Below are 19376 nucleotides of genomic sequence, written 5' to 3'. Positions count from 1 at the left end.
TGTGAGCTATTTCCCATAATTCACAGTGATAATTTTTGGGGTATTTAGCTTCCGTAAACAAATAAAAAAAGCTAAACACTGCATTTCCTATTTCTTCCACGGATGTTAAAAAAAGCTTTCACAATAACAGTGTTGCTCTTAGACAAATATTCAGCACACCTGACAAGCTCACCTTTGCAGGCCCATCCCTGTGCCAGCATTTATCAATGAATTTTCACAAGTGTGTGAAAATAAACATTGGAAATGCAGAATCCTGCCGGCAAAACTCGTCATGGTCCTAGATAGCACTCTATTATTTTTCTTTATGTGTCGTGTTAATCCTACTCTATAATGCCAATGGTACTACAAAAGAAAATCACATTTTAGGATTCTTGTTTTTAATTGCCTTACAATATGTTTTGCATTGAAAATTAGATCTAATAGTAATATATCACAATAATGCACTTTTTTGTTGTGTAAAACACATTTTTAATATCAGCCCTTTATCTTCAACAAAAACACGCATTTCTCAAATCATTGATTGACCTATCTGCAGCCTCATGCAAACAATGAATGCTAAATGGATGATGCTTACATGTTCTAAATCTTTCTGAAGAGTACTAAAATCAATGAAAAATACATAGGAAATAACGTGCAATATGGTTCTATGTTGCCATCTTGGGGTTCAGGTGACGTTTACAACCCACTTTGTCTTTGGCTCTGTGAATCGTAAATACCACCTGAACCCCTTGATGGTAATATTGTTACATAGTTACCCATTATGTATTATTCTCTCTTTATTCGTTGGAGTATGTGTTATTTAATGATGTTGTGCCGTTAGGTATTGTTGCTTATTGGTATACATATTGTGGGGTCATAAGCCTTGCGTTTGGTGTGTATGGTTTGGTTTACATGGCTTTTGTGCGAGTTAATGGTTTTGCAGAGCTAACCATAAGCAGCAGATTACAGTGGTTTTTAGGTATCGCCTACGCAGCGCGCAAGCGCTACTTAGGAGGGGACCTTTAGCCATCGCTCAGGACTTTGCTTGACACTCATGCATGTTTTGCATTACCACTTGTGCACATTTGGCCTTTCGCTTGCGGGAGCGAGCGGCGCCATCTGTTAGCAATTATCACGCTCTCTCCCGCAAGGTAAATGATGCACGTCTCTGCTCTCTGCCGCACTCCCCCCACACCTCCCACTTCTTTCCCGAGCGTCAGTTAACCCGCGGGCTACACCGAGAGTGAGACACATTTGTACTTGTTAAAGTAGCATTTTACTCACATGAGCCACACACAGATTTTATACAGTCTCCTCTCACACACCTTGGTGGTTTTCCATTCAAGCTTCCCAATGCAAAAAAAGCATTTTTCGATCAATGGTAACACTGAGCTGCTGCCCTAGGCAAACAGCTGTCCAAACACAACAATGCACAAACCCAGGGTTAAACACGGCAGTCATTCCCAACAAAGCGCCGGCATGGGAGTGAGCCTTATGAAAATAGACTGCACCGGCGCAGTCCATCTAGCAATGTCAACATGGGTTTATCTGCTGTCTATCGAGGCCTGTCCGATCCCTGCAAGCAACCCAGGGGCTTTTGCGAAGCATGCTGGGACAAAGCATTGCATCTGGCCTCCCCGCTCATTTATTGTGCCGCTCTGATTATTATTTGTTAATTAGGTGTCATGTTACCATCTCCCACGTGGCGCAGTGTGCAGCAGATGTCACTCACTTGTAGCAGAGCAGGGGTGGCAAACCGGCTTCTCGAGAAGCACAAACGCCGACACACTCTGCAAAGGATGCTACGAACGCATTTCTAAAATAAAATATTTTTATTTGAAAGCTTACACTCCATATATTTGGGACATGCACCTTTAAAAAATGAATTCTACTATGGCGGGCGCCTGTACAGAAAACATGCAAATTACAAAGAACCCTCCAACGCCTCCTCGCAGCTGTTTCTTTTAACTGACCCTGGGATGACATTTTGCAATGCATATATACAACTGCAGGGCTCCCTGCTAAGTGAGCTGCTCTGACAGGTTAGGTATCGGACACTTTTTTAGTCACACTCATTCATTCATTATTTCTTTATTCGATCAGTTTAAAAAAGATTATAAAAGCACAGAATATATACATAATAACAATTTCCTATCCATAAGATACTTCATATCCCTTGTATAAGAATAAAATAAAAAAAAGAGAATAATAAAAAAAAATAACCCGTTTTGCCACAACCTTATGTGAGCCACACTCTGATATACAGTACAGGATAACTTTTCCAAGGCCCTTGGGTGCAGGCAACCCCCCTCTTCGTTTTTCTCATACAGGCCCAGAGAAAAGAGGCTAGTGAAAAACATGTTAAAGGGTCGGATAGTGATTTTATAAAGAAGGGTGCAACTCGACACTGCCTGATATTCTTCTAACTTAAAAGGGGCTTAAGATAATAATACCTCTTTCTTGTAGAGCCTACAAAATAAAACCAGATGCAAATCAGTTTGTCTTGAAAGGGAAACGCATGGACATAAGCTGTGCTCCGCATGATTATACTTTTTCTCTGAATAACCTAACATTAAAGGAATCGCATTCGTGCAGAACCTCAACAATATAAATCTGTGCTGTGGAATTGTAACATCTGCTAGGTAATAGAACCCTCTCTCTGACAATGGTGGGTTCTGGCGGTAAGTGATGGCTGCAGCTTTTCCTTTATGGTGCTCCTTACTCTTGTAATCCGCCAGTGCAATAAAGATACTAGAGACCTTTTTCTTTGAGACCCTTCTGCACGTTGAGGGTTCTTTAAATAGACCATGAAGGCCAAGCTCCTTCAGAACGAATTCCACATAGCCAAGCCACAATGGTTTTCTACTTTTTTCCATGCTCAAACAATCCCTTAATACAAGTTGTGTGAGTGGCACTGTTTCCCTGCGCCAAGTTGAGTGCCACAAAAGGATTGGAGCCAAGTGGATTGCATCTTGTATATACGGGAGGCCCAATTCCTGATGTAAAATATAGTTTGATGAAGAGCAGGGGAGGCCAACCAGGGTAAACACAAAGCGAGGTAGTGGTGGATATACGGTGGCACTTCAAACCCACTCAGATAAACTGGCTAGTGTGAATAATTTAGCTTTGCAACAATAAGTATATTTGGTGCCTCTCAGGGTAAAATACCCCACTCCCCAGGGTATCAAATAACACAAGAAACAAGAGTAACTTGTGTAGCATAATCAGCACAAAGGAAACCCCGGCACTCGTAATGTTTTACATCAATTCAATTATGATACATTATTTATCTCACCAAAAACCCAAAAGATGAGGAGAGATCCCTCCTTTTTCCAGAAACCACGAAAACTGTACCATTAGAGTAGTCTTGGTAAATTTATTAAGAATAACAAGACAAGACTGGCACATTACAATTTGTCACTATATTTGTACAACAGATGTTCGTGTTAAGTGCATAGTGGGCCAGTCTTCGTTGTGAAGAACACCGATCACAGCCAACATGCGTTTCGTCACCACCGTGACTTTCTCAAGGCTCTTAGACTGCTCGAATAGTAGATGGAAATACTAGCGGCTCTTTGGTCACGAATCGAAAGGTCCTCCTGATCTGATGCTTAGTAGTTAAAAGATGTAGGAACGATTCCTTATTTCCTTTTCGGTTCCGAGACTGGAGACACGTCCTTCTTCGAAAATCTTTTATAAGCTCTCAAAACATAAAAATGCCAAATCGTTCCTATTCTTTTCCATTCAGTTCTGAAACAGGAGGTTAGCCTCTCATAAACGTTCTTTCCATATCAGTATGTAAACAGTGATATCATTCCTCGTCATGTGGTCAAACCGTATTCAACTGTTAAGGCACTATGATAAGACCCTTGATTATAGGCTTCATGTAGCCCCTGCAATCCGTTCCTCCCGATTAGGAACGGATTGCAGGGGTACTATGGTTGAGGGAGGTGTACATGGAGAGGTGCTAGCGGCGAAGATGTTTCCAAAATGAGTTACCCATGCTTCCTCACCTACATTACTGTCAAGGGAGGGGTCCTTAGTATTTTTAAAATGTGGAGTATTCACTATTCTCCAGAACTCTGTACTGTTGCCTGTTCTTGCTGCCTGGTCAAGGTCTACCCATATTTCGTCCTTCATGTCCTTTTCTCTATTCCGTCGAGCTAGCTTGTACATAGCCCTTAATACCTTTATTTGGTCATAATTTCTAGGGTTTGTTTTTAATGCGTGTATTGGAGCCTTTCTAGATTTGGTACAGGGCAAGTTAAACCAGCCTTTACCTGCTTCTGACTTGACCCTCTAGGTCACGTCAGCGCCATTTTTACTTGTTCTAGGATACTGCAAAAGGCCGTTAACATTTCCCCTGGCTCAGTATCTGGTTCTAGGCATAACCATGCCTTACTCTTTGTACTTTGAACAATAGCCACGATCAATTTGGGTTTGTCAATGTGGGCCCACTTTAGCTGTATACCGTTTCTTCTAACCACTAGGGGAGTGCGGATGTTTTGTTTGCAGGGAAGATTTTCTGGGAATACATTTAGCTGCAATGAGAGGATGGCGTGATCACTAAAACTTGAGAATAAATTTTGGGATCTAGTGGCCCTTTGACTAATTGGGGTGGTGATTAGTATGTAATCTATAGTTGACACTGCCCCGTTTCTCTGAAATGTGCCCAGCAGATTGCCGGTTACAGGTTCGGGGTCATTAGTCATTTCCATGTTTCTGGAGGATGATATCCTGACGCACCGTATTCATTATGGGTGAAGTGATGCGAAGGGTTTCCCCCTAGATCCTCTATCACTCACACGGGGGCTGTATTATATTTGCAGGGGTGTGTGTTGAAATCTCCCAGCCAGATGATATTTGGTTCCTCCTTTCTGGAATTTCCTATGATATGGTTGAGAAACCTATCAACCTCTCCCACAATAGAATGGATATTCGTACCAAATCTAGTATTATAGGTGTTAATCAGGATCCACTTGCCTTCCTGTTTTATCTCGAACAAGAGAATATGAAAGTTTGAATTGGCGGGAATAAACTTTGTTACCTTACCACGGAAGTCCTTTGGAATCAGGGTCAGAATGCCCCCTTTTGCCCTTCCTCATACCGAAGGATTAGCTGGAGTTTGGAATGAGCGATAGCCATTTCAAAATATTGGTTCCGTGGACCAGGTCTCTGGAAAACAGGAGATGTCTTTTCCCTGCAAAAGTTGTAGCCAGTCGTTGTCACCCAGTTTAGTAGAAATACCAGCCATGTTCCATGATACTAATTTGAACAGATGTTGTTTGGCCTGCCTTGGGGAATTAAAAGGATGTGGGTGCTCTCTGATAACAGGGCCTGGGGTGACACGGGTTTCGCTATTTAGTGGAGTATTGGAACTTGGTTTATGCAGTCAATCACATGCCTCAAGGTCCGAAAGTGGGGGCAAATCTATTTTTCAGGATTATATCCGGGGTCCCAGGATGGCCCCCTTGTTCATTTCAGGCCAGGCCCTTCCGCGGACTACAGTTCATTCTGGGTGCCACCTGACAGGGGGGTCTGTAAAAATAGCCTAGGGGAAGCACAATAATCTGCGATCTCTTTGATGGACCTCCCCTTAAGGACTCTAAGAGGTAACTAACAACAGCTTCATCCTTAAAGTTTAGGGCCACACAGTCTCCTATCAGTCCTTTCTTAGCTGGACCTATCCAGGGTATCCTTCTTGCCATTATCAGTCTGTTTGGAAGATTTCTGCAAAAACCCTGTCTCTCTCAATTTCTGTGTCAACCAGTGTAGTGCTTTAATCATTAATTGTTCCGTCGTCTCCAGTTGACCCTCCTTCAGCTCTTGAACATCCCCTAACACTAATACTAGGGGTGTGGCTGCAGGGGGGAGATGTAGGAACTGCAGTCCAGAGGCCCGTTGACAAGTGGTCGATCTTTCTGTCCCTTGGTTACCAGGGTGGCCGCCCTCCCTATTTCGTGGCCCACCCTGAACCACAAGTACTGTATTGGGGTTAGCGCTCCGGTGAGGTCTTGCATCCCCTGTCCCGTTCAGATGTTGCATCGGAGGATGGCACGGGGCTGCTGTATTGGGGTGTGTCACCAAGTGTGTGTTCATGTTGACAGAGACATTGGTATAACTGTGTGACAGATTTGACCTTTCAATGGGCATAGTCCAAGTCCCAATCTTTGGACAACTCATAGATGGGATAGTTCCATACGCCTGTGTTTTGCTTTTGGACGCTTTATCTGGTCTTGAGTCTCATTTAGTAAGGGGCTCGCATTACACGTGGGTACTTCGCTCAAATTTTCTCCACCATTTACATCACAATCCCCTACTTGATCTTCATTACCCTTTACTTTTGCTGCTCTGGGAGTTTTTGCTGGTTTGTTATTCTGTGGGCCACCACCTCTTTTCCTCTTGCCTGGGTTCCCCTTACTGGCGCCCGGCGGCTTCTTCGCCCCTGTGGCCCTGGATGATGACCTATTTGTTGGCTGTGCAAAATCTTGCTGCTCCGGGACTCCACCATTCTGTGCTGTTATTTCTACCTCCTGTATTAGTGGGGGGAGTTGTGTATCAGCAATATGCACGATTACATCCCCCTGCGTGGTCCCTGTTAGCAACACGGGCTCCAGAGATAGGCGACACTGTGTCAGTTCAATTTCATGATTTAAAACCGATGTGGGTCTAGTTAGAAAAGAGTCATTGGTCCCCACGATTCCACCTCCCGGGCGATGGTTCACGGTCTTGCGCGTGGACATTTTGCTCATGTTTGCTACAAGATAAGAGGGTGGTGCGTCAATTAACAAGCAACTGGCCAATGTGCAAATAAGCAAATGCGGTGAAATGTACCTTTACAAAGTGAATGGTGTCAGACGTCAGGGAGGGTGCCCCAGCCCAGCCCCCTCCAGGCTCCAATGGGCGTGGATGGGCCCGCCCTTGGCCCGGGCTTTGCCCGAGCACAGCCCGGGTGCGTCCCCATGCACGTCCCGCGCCACGGGAGCGCGTTGCGCTTTTGAAGTGCAGTGGGCAGGAGCCGGAAGTGACAGCCGCCTGCCAGGGGAGATGAGAGATTTAGTTCTCTCCCTGGCGGTGCTCAGCCTCCCCCTGCGAGATCCTTCAGGTCAAATTAGGTTGCCGGTGGCCAAAACAAATGCCTGGTTACGTGTCCCGATAAAAAGCCAGTCGGTGGTTTGTTTGTAGGTAGAATTCGACTGGACCAGTGGTGGGCGTAGCCCCGGAAAGCGTGTTCATACCAACACTTTGTTACATCGCGTGACTGTGGCGACTGAGCTGAATGCCTTCTGGAGTTTTGGGAAGGGGTGAGTTATACACGTGTTATACACGCGTCTACAAATTGTGTGCATTTCCTCAGGGCTGTTTGCCTGGCTGCGTAGCTAATGATCCTTCCGGGTTGCCCACCCGTAAAATCAACACCCTGGTCCCCAGCCTGTCAGAGCACTTCCTTTGTCCTATGTGGCCAGCCCAACCCCCTGCTGGATTTTTAAAAGTATATCAGCTAGCACCCGACTTCGGCCATAATTACTCCATGTTACAGCAATGCCCTGCCGAGGCAACGTCTAAAGACATGGGCATTTAGTTGTATTAGTTAATACAACCCAGCTACGTTAGCCCTTGATTTTAAGTTATTTGCAAGTATTTCAATCAACCAAAACATTTTTGCACCAGATTTCCACCTTTCACTCAAGATATTCTCTCAAATTAGGCCCACCCCCTTGTTTTGCACAGCTATTTCGGCTATTCTCTACCAGGGGGAAACCATGCAAGAAGGAATACTGTGTGCTAAGATCTTTTTCGCATGTTTTTGTCCATTGCATGTCACAACAAGCATTGGCATAGCCAATAGGTCTCGCTTTTGGGAACTTATAAGTATTTAGTTATGCAGCACAATATCCTTGGTGCAACAACATTAACTGTTGCATGGTTAAACACTTATAAGGTCCCATAGGCGAGACCTATTGGCTATGCCAATGCTTGTTCCGTTTTGATTTGCAGCCATCACTGTACTTCACTGTGTATGAATGTCAGCGTTTTTAAAAAGAACAAATATTCTAAGCTCTTATAACTGATACTAAACCAAACTTCACTTTTAACTGTGCTTTTTCTTTAAGTGAATGCTTGAGTGTGTTTGCTGTAATGTAAATTCATCTTGTATGAAAGTATTGCCTTACCTTCTGTGTATGGCATTTAGCCTGCTCTGTGGGGTTTTCTGAGGGTATGGTCTGTATCTAAATCTTGCGCCCAACCTGCAGCAGGGAGAAAAACGCGATGTGCCGAGTCTGGTGGCTCAGTGGACTAATGCATCCACTGCAGGGGCCTGTGTTCGACCTCATGGTCACACGTTCAAATCCCGGCGGGTCCACTCAGCCTTTCATCCATTTGTGGTCGATAAAATGAGTACCATTGAGTTGGGTAACAATATACATCTGTTATTCAGCGCCAAGATGCCCCGTTGCTGAGGTGTACGTGCGCTTTACAAATACACATGTTATATTATGTTATGTGCTAGGCCTTTGGCCTACACAGCATGGTTGCAGCCTGGCCCTCGACTAGACCCTATCCCCAACTCACCAAAGGTGCCTAAAGCTTTAGCATATGGTCTTTGACTCTGCCAGCGGGGACTGGTAGCAGCAGCTGGCTGTCAGCTAGGCCTACGTACAACCAACCGCCTCCAAACAAGGCCTTTGGCCAGTGCAGAAAATGTGTGCTAAATGACCTGGGCTGCAGAAGGGAGGTACTCTCTTGGAGTTGATTATTCTTCTCCCTATACACAATAGTATGCTAGTTTTTAATAAGTAAAATGCCCCAGCTAATGAATACTACTGTGTTTATATAAATGGTTCTGTGCCTTCGCATTGGAAAGTATCTCAAAAGAGGACTTTTTGGGGGGTTATGTTTTTTTTTATTTTTTTTAGGTTTTTTAGATTGTGTATGCTTTCTTTCTGAAGTAAAAGTGGAAAACGAAAACTTAAACTCGGAACTAAAAATAATCGAGGCTCAAACTCTGTTGTGGGCAGTTTTCGCTGAGTAGGAGTGTTCTGCTCTCGATACCAAATGCGGGTTTTGCACTCCGTGCAATTGATTGCCATCTGCTGCATGTTTGGATCAAATTCAGTCTTCCTCTTGCTGACTCATCTGGAATAATGCTCGGAATGTGGCATATGGTGGCCTTCCCTTTGTCCTGTTCTCGGCTCCTCTTTCACCATGAATGTCATATCTGGCTGGCTGTTAAGTGTCAAGGCAAAAATGGTTGTCGCAATAGAATATCTTCCAACTTTTACCCAGCTGAGTTTTTGCTCCCAAACGTTTTGCAAGCATTTACTTTTTTCCATTAGTTGACTACGTGAAAAACACTATACTCAAGATGTCTTCGGGATTTCGCCAGAGTCTTCAGTTGCAATGAGGTCCGCAGAATACGTTGATGCTTCTTGGAAACTGCACTGTGGGATGGTGCTGTCTCGGATGGGCCTCCTTATGTTTCTGAATGTGAGGCCAGTTCCTATCCCCTACCAATGGACACCATTATCCCCTCAACCTGGACAGAGATGTTGCAGTTAGTCCTCTGAACAGCAGAATGCTATTCATGCACTAAAGCATATCTTGTTTTAATAGAGACTATGTATAGAAGTTGATCAATACTAGTGATTTGCCCAACCAAATACTACTTTGGTGCATTTTTCAGAACTGCCAAGCCCCGAACAGGAACTTAGCAAGCCTGCGCAATGAAGTTTTGAAGCGGGATTCTGTTTTCGGCTTTTGGACCGCTGCTTCCATGCTTACAAGGGCGTCATTTTAAAATAGAGACTTCAGATTCTCATAATTGCACAGTATTATAAAAATTATGGTTCTGGGAATCATCTAAACATTAAATTTAATGGAGAAAGTTTTTATTAAATATATATATATTTTCATATCGTGGGCCTGCGGACTTGCAATATTAAAGGAAATAATCAGTTTACCACAATATCACACTGCAGTCGACAAATCGACATAAGGCATCACCTAAGAGTTTAATGTTAGGAGCAATGCATGTTCTACAATGTTTTAAATCGTCTTCATCTGTAACATAGGCCCACGGAATGTTTGGCAGTCCAACCTTTTCTTAAGTTCTGTTGCAATTTGGGTTTGCTACTAAATACCGTATCGGTATTTTGAAGGGAAGTGCTTAGGATGTCTCTTCCAAATAGCGATCGAAATTTGACATTTTAATGTTTTGCAACTCACACCTGGTTGCAAAGCTTTCGTACTTTATCGAGTACTCAAGGGACCCTTCCCCTTCTGAATGTTGACAAAACCTTGGGCACTCTCTACCAATGTTAGCTAATTTTTATTTTTTTAACGCATGCCGTTCTCCTTTGAGGAAAATGGGCTGCATTTAAAAATAAATAAATAACTGCAAAAAACACCGACATTGTACCTGTGATTGCTGAGGATCATAGAGGGTCTCCGTTTGCAGCCTACCTCATTGATCATCATTAGGTAGATTGAATTGTGAACCGCTCCAATTCATTATTCTGCAAACCAACCTATTGGTACATAGGCAGTTTGCAAAATACCACACTGGTCTCAAAAGTACTGGTCGCAAATTGCAACTAGAAATTTGCAACCAATTCTTTATGTATCTGGCCCACAGTCTTCCCAATTCATCCTTATAACAAACTTAGTCTGGTGCAGATTGGTTGATGAGGTCAAACATTATAGGTGGCGTTGGTTCCAAATACAGTAAGGTTTTCAAATAACATGGAAATTTCCTTAAGTGACAGCCTCCGCAAAGAAGTGAACCTTAATTGGCACGGATGTAGTGTTTAGCTCCATTCGGTTCCTTTTCTTGATTTTGTTGGGTTTTCATTCAGCTATTTTTGTGTTGCCAGGCCGAAACTCTTAAGTTATGGTTTGCAAAGCTCATCTTTACTGCAGAATTCCAGTGATATTTTTTTAATTTTGCTTTGTAACAATATTAGCCTAGAGGCAAGCATGCCTGTTATAATTGACTTGCGCTATTCCTTTCTCTAGCTGTGTCTTTCCTGCTGCTCAGCCAGGATGAGTGTTAGAATGCCTGATGACCTCACGGAATGCTTTAGTGCCTGTTTGTGTGTGGAGTGTCAGTTGCTGGATGCAGGCTGAGCGGCAGGGAGGCTGCTACTGGTGGGGCTACATTTCCATCCATCTGTCTTCTTCTAATGAACTTACCTTGTAACTAAGCTTCAATAAATCCAGCCTGTTTTATATACCTGGCTCAAGGACCTTCAATTTACCACATTAGACCTACACAAATCTGCTGTGATTGCCCTACAGCTTTGAGCTGTCTCTAATGGGAGCAAAAGTTTTCTTTTCTCAGTGCGGTTTGACAGATTTGCCTAAAATGTGTTTGACAGCAGTTTAAGCGGTATGTCAAGTTTCATGCAGATCTGTCAAACGCCACTAATATTATTAGCAAATCAAGTTTTTTAAACTTGTTCTTTCACTTTGTAGCCCCTTTACAGCCCGCATGAAAGCTCAGATGCTAGCAATGGACTGCTCCTGATGTCTGCAACCTTCATGAGGAATCATTAAACTGTGCCATAGTGATTAACAGGTGAAGGATGTTTTTGACAAACCTTTTTCTTTGCCCTTCTTGGCAAACCTGCACAAATCGTGATAGACCGAGAGCAATCTAGAGGTGCTTAGTGTCAAATATAAGGCATATTCATCAAACTGCAAAAAGTAACAAACCCATTAAAAACCACATTTATTTGTAATCAGGCGCTTAACCAAATCATTTGCATGCTAACATTTGCAAACGTGCGGCAAATCCTGTGCCTGGAAATCAGTTTTTCCTGGGTAAAACAAACATTTTACTCCTTTGTGGCACCTGCCCTCTCTTACTTTGTGTTCCATGTATACTCATTAAGTCCCCAACTCTCTTACATTTTTTATTCGACAATACTGAATTCACGAATGTGAAAATACCCCTTATGCTTTTCACCAACCAGTCTCCCGAAAATCAAATTTCAGAAGAAATTGCAGTTCTAATGGAGACTTCTGTCTGCAGGTTCCTCATCTCGTAAATCTGCCCGGGAATTAGTTGGCTTGAGCTGGTAGATGGTGCCATGACTCCAAAATGATGCCGGCACATTTGATGTGATGTGACTTATAGACCACCTCAGATGTTAGTCCTTTTGTCCACGCTTTTTGATGTGGAACCAGAGTTGCTCTCTGATTCGACCCCTTTTTAGGTCTCGCCTGAGTCAGCGCATGCGCTGCTCTGCAAGACATTTACTAAGTGACTTTTAAAAGTGCTGCCACACGCTTTTGCTGGCCTAGCGCTTGCGGTAACGTGCGCGAGCAGCCGCCAGCTTTCAGCACCCGATCAGGCACCATCTGGCTTTCCTTTATGGCTTTCCATTGCCACGCGCACCACTCGCAGTCTCACCTCCTGCTCCCCCTCTCAGTTAACAGCCCCTCCCCCGCCACAGAGCGTGTCTCGCGGCCATGCGTCTTGTTTTAGTTTTCGTCTTGTTACTTTTTTCTACTGCCACTGGTCTCCTCTACCCCCATCCCCCCCCCCACCCGTTGCTGGTATCCTCAACCCCTTGTTCACTTATGATAAATGCTCGGACCAGCTGATTTCCAGGAGTTCGCAGACACTTTCATTTTCGTTCCAGTGTTGTTGTGCAGAACTCACAGGGGGATGGCAATAGGGGGACAACACCCAGCAGGCAGACGCAACTCACACAAACCTCTACACAACAGCCCAATGGCACAGACTGCAGGTATGTCCGCAGCAGAACCACCCCACAATCAGTTAATATATAAAGTGCTGCTGTGTAGAAAATGAACTGCCACGGTTTCCTTTTCTAAACAGTTGCATCTCAGAGTTCTGTTATGCTCCGTTTTCAAGGCGTCGGTTGAATTGTTCTTTTTTTGATGCTTGACACCAGTGAAACAGGACGTGTCTATCTGTCTCGCAGGCAGCATCCCAGTAGCCTGTTGTCCTGCTTAGCGCTTGTTTAGAGTTGGCTGAAGTATAGGGAAGGGGAGCTGTACATGTGTTACTGATTATGACTGCACTATTTTTTTACTGTATTGTTAACATTATGTTTTACTATACATAGGCTTGTGTACCCGCACATATGTGTGTCACTGCACGTGCTTGTGTTACTGTATACACACTGATGCTACTCATTTATTTTAGCGAGTGTTGTTCTGCACACACCCCTGCGTTTGTGTACACCCACACACTCGCTCGGGTGGTGGTAGACACATTTGTTTCTATACACCATTATTTGTGCACACATTTGTGCAACAGTGCTTACAATAATTTTGAACAGATGTGCGATTGATTCTGTACACAGATTCCAACTCTTGTACACAAACACACCAGTTTAACATTTTTTATTTTAGACATGCTATTGCATAGACGCCTATTTATTTACACACAGACCCACGCACACACGCAAACACCCATATTTGCGTATTCCTGTGCACTTTATTGTTTTTCTGTAAACATGCTTGGGTTGTTGTTTACACGTTATACCTGGCCCTTTTTACAGGGTTATCCCAAAACATTTTGCCTTCCTCCTGTATTTTTTTCTGGCCTGTTTTTGTTGGATTTATGACTCTAAGCACTTTACCACTACTGATCAGTGATAAAGTGCATGTGCTCTCTCCTTTAAACATGGTATGATTAGTACTTTAGAACACTAGAATTAGTACTTCAATGGGTGTTCGAATGCCTTCACTGCAGCCTACTCCCATTACAAATGGGCTGGCTTTTAGTACAGTATTTGATGTATGTGTCAGTACAGTTAAAAACTTGCAGAAGTGAAGCATACAAATGACTGACCTGAAGCAACGGAATCCTGTGGTTCAGAGGCATTGTGAAAGTTTTTCTTTCATCTCCATACTGTGGCTATTGCTGCTGTTTTGTTGCTAATTACAGTGGTTTGTATATAGGAAGACAGTATTTACCAGCACTAACTTTCTTAATTTGAGGTATAGCACCAGCAGTACTCTGAATGCCTTGGCATTCTTTTCATTGGCTTTATTACATGAATCCATGGATACAAAAATAGGCTTTGTCTTTCTTGATTAATAGCTTTACTGGAATTGATGTGGACAAATGGAAGCCGCCTGAGTGGACCTCGTGTCCAAATGAACCTCAGTGGTAGGTTACTGAACTGTCCTAACGCGAAAGGAACATCAGAAAACGAACAAGCCATTGCAATTCCTCATTGAATTCTGTGTAGATCACTAACTGATGTAAGCCCAGTGGTTCACAAACTGTGCGCCGCAGCACCCCAGCATCCCTGGATTCGGCTGGATGTGTCCAGCTTCAGTTTGATCACACATGAACAGCAAACAGATGCATAGCCAATAGGTCTCGCATTTGAGCCCTTATAAGTGTTTAGCCGTGCAACAGTTGGTGTTGTTGCACCAAGGATATTCTCCTGCATAACTAAATACTTATAAGGTCCCAAAAGCAAGACCTATTGGCTATGCCAATGCTTGTTTTGTGTAGTATTTGAGTTGTCACAACATCATCCTTCAGCTGTGCGACATTACATATCCCCGTCACAACAACCCCTCCCCTGTGTCACCCCTTTATTTCAGCTCATTCTTAACCAATTCTTTTGCAGTGCTTTTCAATCAATCTTCTCTTTATTCAATTATTAAAAATAACCATAAAAGAACAAACACGCATCACATTAAAAAAATGCAATAAAATTACAAAAATAGGTTAAAAAGGAGGCATAAATCAGTAACACATTAAGAATTCAGAGTTGTGCCAACATGTTGCGTTTTTGAGAAAGGCTCCCACCGCAAGACTGTAACATCTGCTGCCATGCACAATAAAAAAAGGCTGGCCTGCTCTGTAGAGAACCCTGCCTTTTTAGGTCTCGCCTGACCCAGCGCATGCGCTTGTCTGTCGAGACTTATTGAGAGGGCTCCAAAAAGTGCTACCAGGCCAGCCTAGGGCTACAGTGCATGTGCGCGGGCGCGCGCGCCACTTTTACCGCAATTACTTTCACTTTAGCGACCGCACGGCCGCTTTGATGTGCGATCGCGATCACTTTCACTTTTCCGTTTGATCGCGATCACTTTCACTTTTGCGGCGCACGGCCGCTTGGCATAGCCAATAGGTCTCGCTTTTGGGACCTTATAAGTGTTTAGTTATGCAACTGTTGCATGGCTAAACACTTATAAGGTCCCAAAGGCGAGACCTATTGGCTATGCCAATGCTTGTTTAAATAGGTAATTGAAATCTTTGCCTAAAAGGTTCATAAATTTTACAAAACAAAGTAAAGTGCAGTGTGCGGGGAGATATCACAAGAGCACACAAATACATTTTCGATCGAACTGCCCCAACAGGACACAAAGATTACACCTGATGATGCCCATCTGAAAACTACTTATGAGCCACCTATCCCATACATTGTTAGTCTGTGAAATGTAGGGCTCTAAGCCCTGGCATGTCTTTAGCATAACAAAGTCTCTCTCAGACGGTATCCCTAGTTCCTTCGATTCCCTAGCAGCCTGAACCAATTTGTGGAACTCCCCATTTAAAAAAAAAAAAGTTTTATTTTCCAGTTTTAGACAAGAAACAAACAGTACAGTAAACAGTCAGTGCACGCCATCATGTGCAATCAGCGTGCCTCATCCCTAGCCTCCCCCAACCAATAAACCATACAGATGAAGTAGTAGTGTACACGCCAAGGCTACAAGCTGACCCCACCTGCCAACCAGTGGAATCCGTATTAGGCGACCTCCAGGATTAAGCTCAGTGTACATCACCGTGCCTCCCGTTCACTTTGTTCAGTGTTGGAGTCAGGAGCCCCATATGTATTGAACTTATCTAACGGCAGCCTCCATGCTGCCACTGCCTCAGCTACACTCTCCTCAGTGGGACAGACGTATATGAAGCTCTTCTGCAGCTCCACATTCCAACACATAAACGTGATCCACAGCTCCACGCCAGAGACTCCATCAGCCCTATATCCACCCTAAGCTTAGCCAAGAGCAATGTTAGTTGCATAAATTTGTAGGATGTCTTGTGCCTTCTTGTCTTCTTCACCATCCTCAGGAGACATACCTCAAGTGTGCAAGAGATAACCAACTCCGTGGTACTCTCCAAACTTGAAACATCCCCCTTCCAGAATCCATGGACCTCAACACACTGCCATGCTAAGTGCATAAACGTGGCATTCACTTCCCCACAACATAAACACTTCACTATCCTGATAGGGCTTATTCTGTGGAGCTGAGGGAGTCCAATACGTATGATGCAAGCAATTAAAGTGTAGCAATTTAAACCTGTTATTGCAGGAGACAACCGTCACCAAGCTGCATGCAAGATCGAAATAGGAGTCCTCGAACGGCGACACTAATTCCATTTCCCAAAGCCATCCTCCCCTTATAGGAAGTCTTAGGTAAGTCCTCATAAAGAGCCTTGCAGAAAAGTGTGATGAGGTGTCTACCCTCTCCCCATCTAATCAGGCCATCAGTGTATGTGAGGATGGCGGCCTGCCGGGTGAGTGCACTAAATATCTTTGACCGCTTTCTCCAACTTGGCGTAATGGAGGATGTGTCCCTGTCCCACATTGAAAGTGTCCTGCGCATTTTGGAATGGGAGAAAGACTTGTCCTGGATATAGACCGCATGTTGCAGGTGCGCTGCAGAGTAATAAAATTGTATCTCTGGAAGTGCCAATCCTCCCTCCCCCATGTCCCTCTTGAGATTAGACAGAGCCGCCCGACTGCCCTTCCCTACCTATATCAGGGAGATCAACAGACTGTCAAGACAATGGAAACAAGCATTGGCATAGCCAATAGGTCTCGCCTTTGGGACCTTATGTGTTTAGCTATGCAGCGCATTATCCCCACTCACATGTTTATATACTCCAACACATAGAACACTGGGACCAGTAGGGCCAATCTTATAAGAAGAAAAGTGAATAGACCAGGTCTACTTTTGTTGGTTACAAATAACAGAACTGGGAGAAGTACATTATTATGCATGGGTCAACTTTAAAATCTAAGCAGTTTTGTAAAACTGTGAACAACCACAGACATTAATTGCCCTGTTGGTGCTAGTGAGGGGCAAAGATGATTAAAGGGTGGTTAAATAGCAATTGTAGTGTAAGTAGATATAGGTTCTCAGGATAATCCAGGCTGTTATTTTCCTACAGAAAGTAGCATTCTAAGCCCTAGGTGGTTTGCCGCTGAGTCCATACATGCAGCACAGTATTGCGCTACCCTGGAGAACATAACATGCACAGCCTCAAAAGAGAGCGTGTGTCAATCTAATGAACACATATGGCACTAGTGCGTGTGCGTTTGTGTGGAAGTATTTAACATCTCCGGTGGTGGGATCGTGGGATGGATTGCAGGGCTGTTCTTTTCAGTGAAAGAGGAAGTCTACCTCATGGGAGCCAGTAGCCAGTGACTTATTAATGGCTGTATTTTCCTTCTCCCATATCCGCATTGGCTCATCATGCACGATGCATATACCACACATATATACATTTTTAGAACTCACTAAAAGTAAAAAGGCGACTGACTTCTCAGTGATGGGCCCAACCTTCCCCAGCGCATTAACTATGCCTCTGTTTATTTAGGACAAACCAAAGAACCCGGTTTTTTAGGCAGCCAAGTCTTGACATGGGGAACTCCATAGCATTGTAGCCCAGCGACCCCAGGCCCAGCTGACAAGTAGTAAATACCCAAACAAAAGATCCTTAATGCCCTAACCAAATGAAGCACCCTTACTTCCACCAACTGGCTGCAAAAGCCTTACACACCAAAACTAGGCACTGTAATAACTGAGTTAGTTATTTAGTGAGAGAGTCAGTTAGTGAGTGAGAGAATGAGTTAGTTAGTGAGAGAGTTAGTTAGTTATTGTGAGTGAGAGAGTAAGCGAGTTAGAATGAGAGAGTTAGTTAGTGAGAGAGTCAGTGAGTTAGTGAGTGAGAGAGTTATAGTCAGTTAGTTTGTAGGACGAGAATGAAAATTGTTATCCTGTGAAATGTTTTAAGCCAAATCGGACAGAGTGACACAGTTGAATCCTCAAGCAAAAAGTGTTTCAACTACCACAAAAGGAGTCGAGGAGCATGAAATGTTGCCGATACACAGGCAGAGGCTGGGTAAAAACTCAGAAATGAAACCAGATTCAAAAATAATTTGTTAATTTTATCTTACAATAAATAACCTTCTAAACACCTACCTTACAGGTGTGCATGCAGGTAGAAAGTATCCAACTGTGAACTGAGTCACTGAGTTGGCAAATAAGAAAATCCACTAACAAAGTCAATGTAAAGTACTGTACTTGATTAGGGTGGCTGGGGCTGATCCCCGAGAGCATAAAGAATGCACATTATAGCAGAGTTTCGGGGAGTACATGATTTAAAAAATGGTCCAACATTTATAAACATTACATTATGATGTCCAGAAACAAAGAACAGTTAACACACCAAAAATAAATAGACAAGACTTGGGAATGCTTTTCACTTGAAAAATATTTACTAGAAACTAAATTTATTTTAAAAAAGGAGTGAAATCAGTATGAGTATTTTTTGCGGTTAAGAATTCCCAAAAAACACTAATGTATTCAAACTTGTGTGCAAAATGTGGTAAAATGCTCTGAATAATTCAAGTGTACTCTTGTGGAAAAGGGCACCAGTACTACCCAACAGTGAGCAGTTTACATCTTCTTATTACTTTGGTGAGTTTCTTGACCAGTGCAGTAGAGGTGCGGGCATTAAAACAACGTAGCACTTCAATCTTGCTCCATCAAGATGATGGCATAGCTTTACGGGCCACTAGCCACAACCTTCACAACGCTAAGTCACTCTGCAGTTGGATGACCCAAGAGGCCCTGCATCATGTGGGAGGTTCGACAACTGAGGGCTGCTTAAGGGACCGAGAATCTACCAAGCTTTACAGTTTTTATTCACCTTCTTTTGGTTTACACCATCGCAATGTTATCCTAAGCTGCCCAGATACCCAACTCATCTCCACTGTATGCTTGAAAAATCTTACCTTAAATAAGCATGAATGTCAATCAGATTCCAAACATTTCAATGAAAAGGTAAAGTATTGGGGTGCCATGGCAGCACAAGTGCAATGGGGCCCCCTGAATCACACTCCTCCTTTCCTGAAGTATTTAAAATGATCAACAAGCATTGGCTAGGTCAAAAGGCTTACGTAATCACTATGGCGGTGACAAAAGCAATAAAAAAAGTCCGCTGCAGTGAATAATTGTTTTTTAAAAAATATCGATTACTCACACAGTGCGTATACAACATATGGATGAGAAATAATTAAATGTGAGTTTACAGTATATTTTTCAGATGTACAAACCGCTTTTTATGCATTCCAAAGGAGGCCCAGTAATAGAGAACAGGAGCGGGATAAGCA

At 43.4% G+C, this 19376-nt stretch overlaps 1 protein-coding gene across 1 annotated transcript in view; it reads left to right on the top strand.

Moving 5' to 3' along the window:
- The window catches only part of SMS (spermine synthase), a 586561-nt gene that overhangs the window by 312745 nt on the left and 254440 nt on the right, over positions 1-19376 (top strand). The window lies entirely within an intron of this gene.

Source organism: Triturus cristatus, chromosome 8, assembly GCF_964204655.1.
Source record: "Triturus cristatus chromosome 8, aTriCri1.1, whole genome shotgun sequence".
In the NCBI taxonomy this organism is placed as follows: domain Eukaryota; kingdom Metazoa; phylum Chordata; class Amphibia; order Caudata; family Salamandridae; genus Triturus; species Triturus cristatus.
Note: the sequence above shows the minus strand (reverse complement) of the source record. Positions and strands in the feature narration are given on the sequence as shown.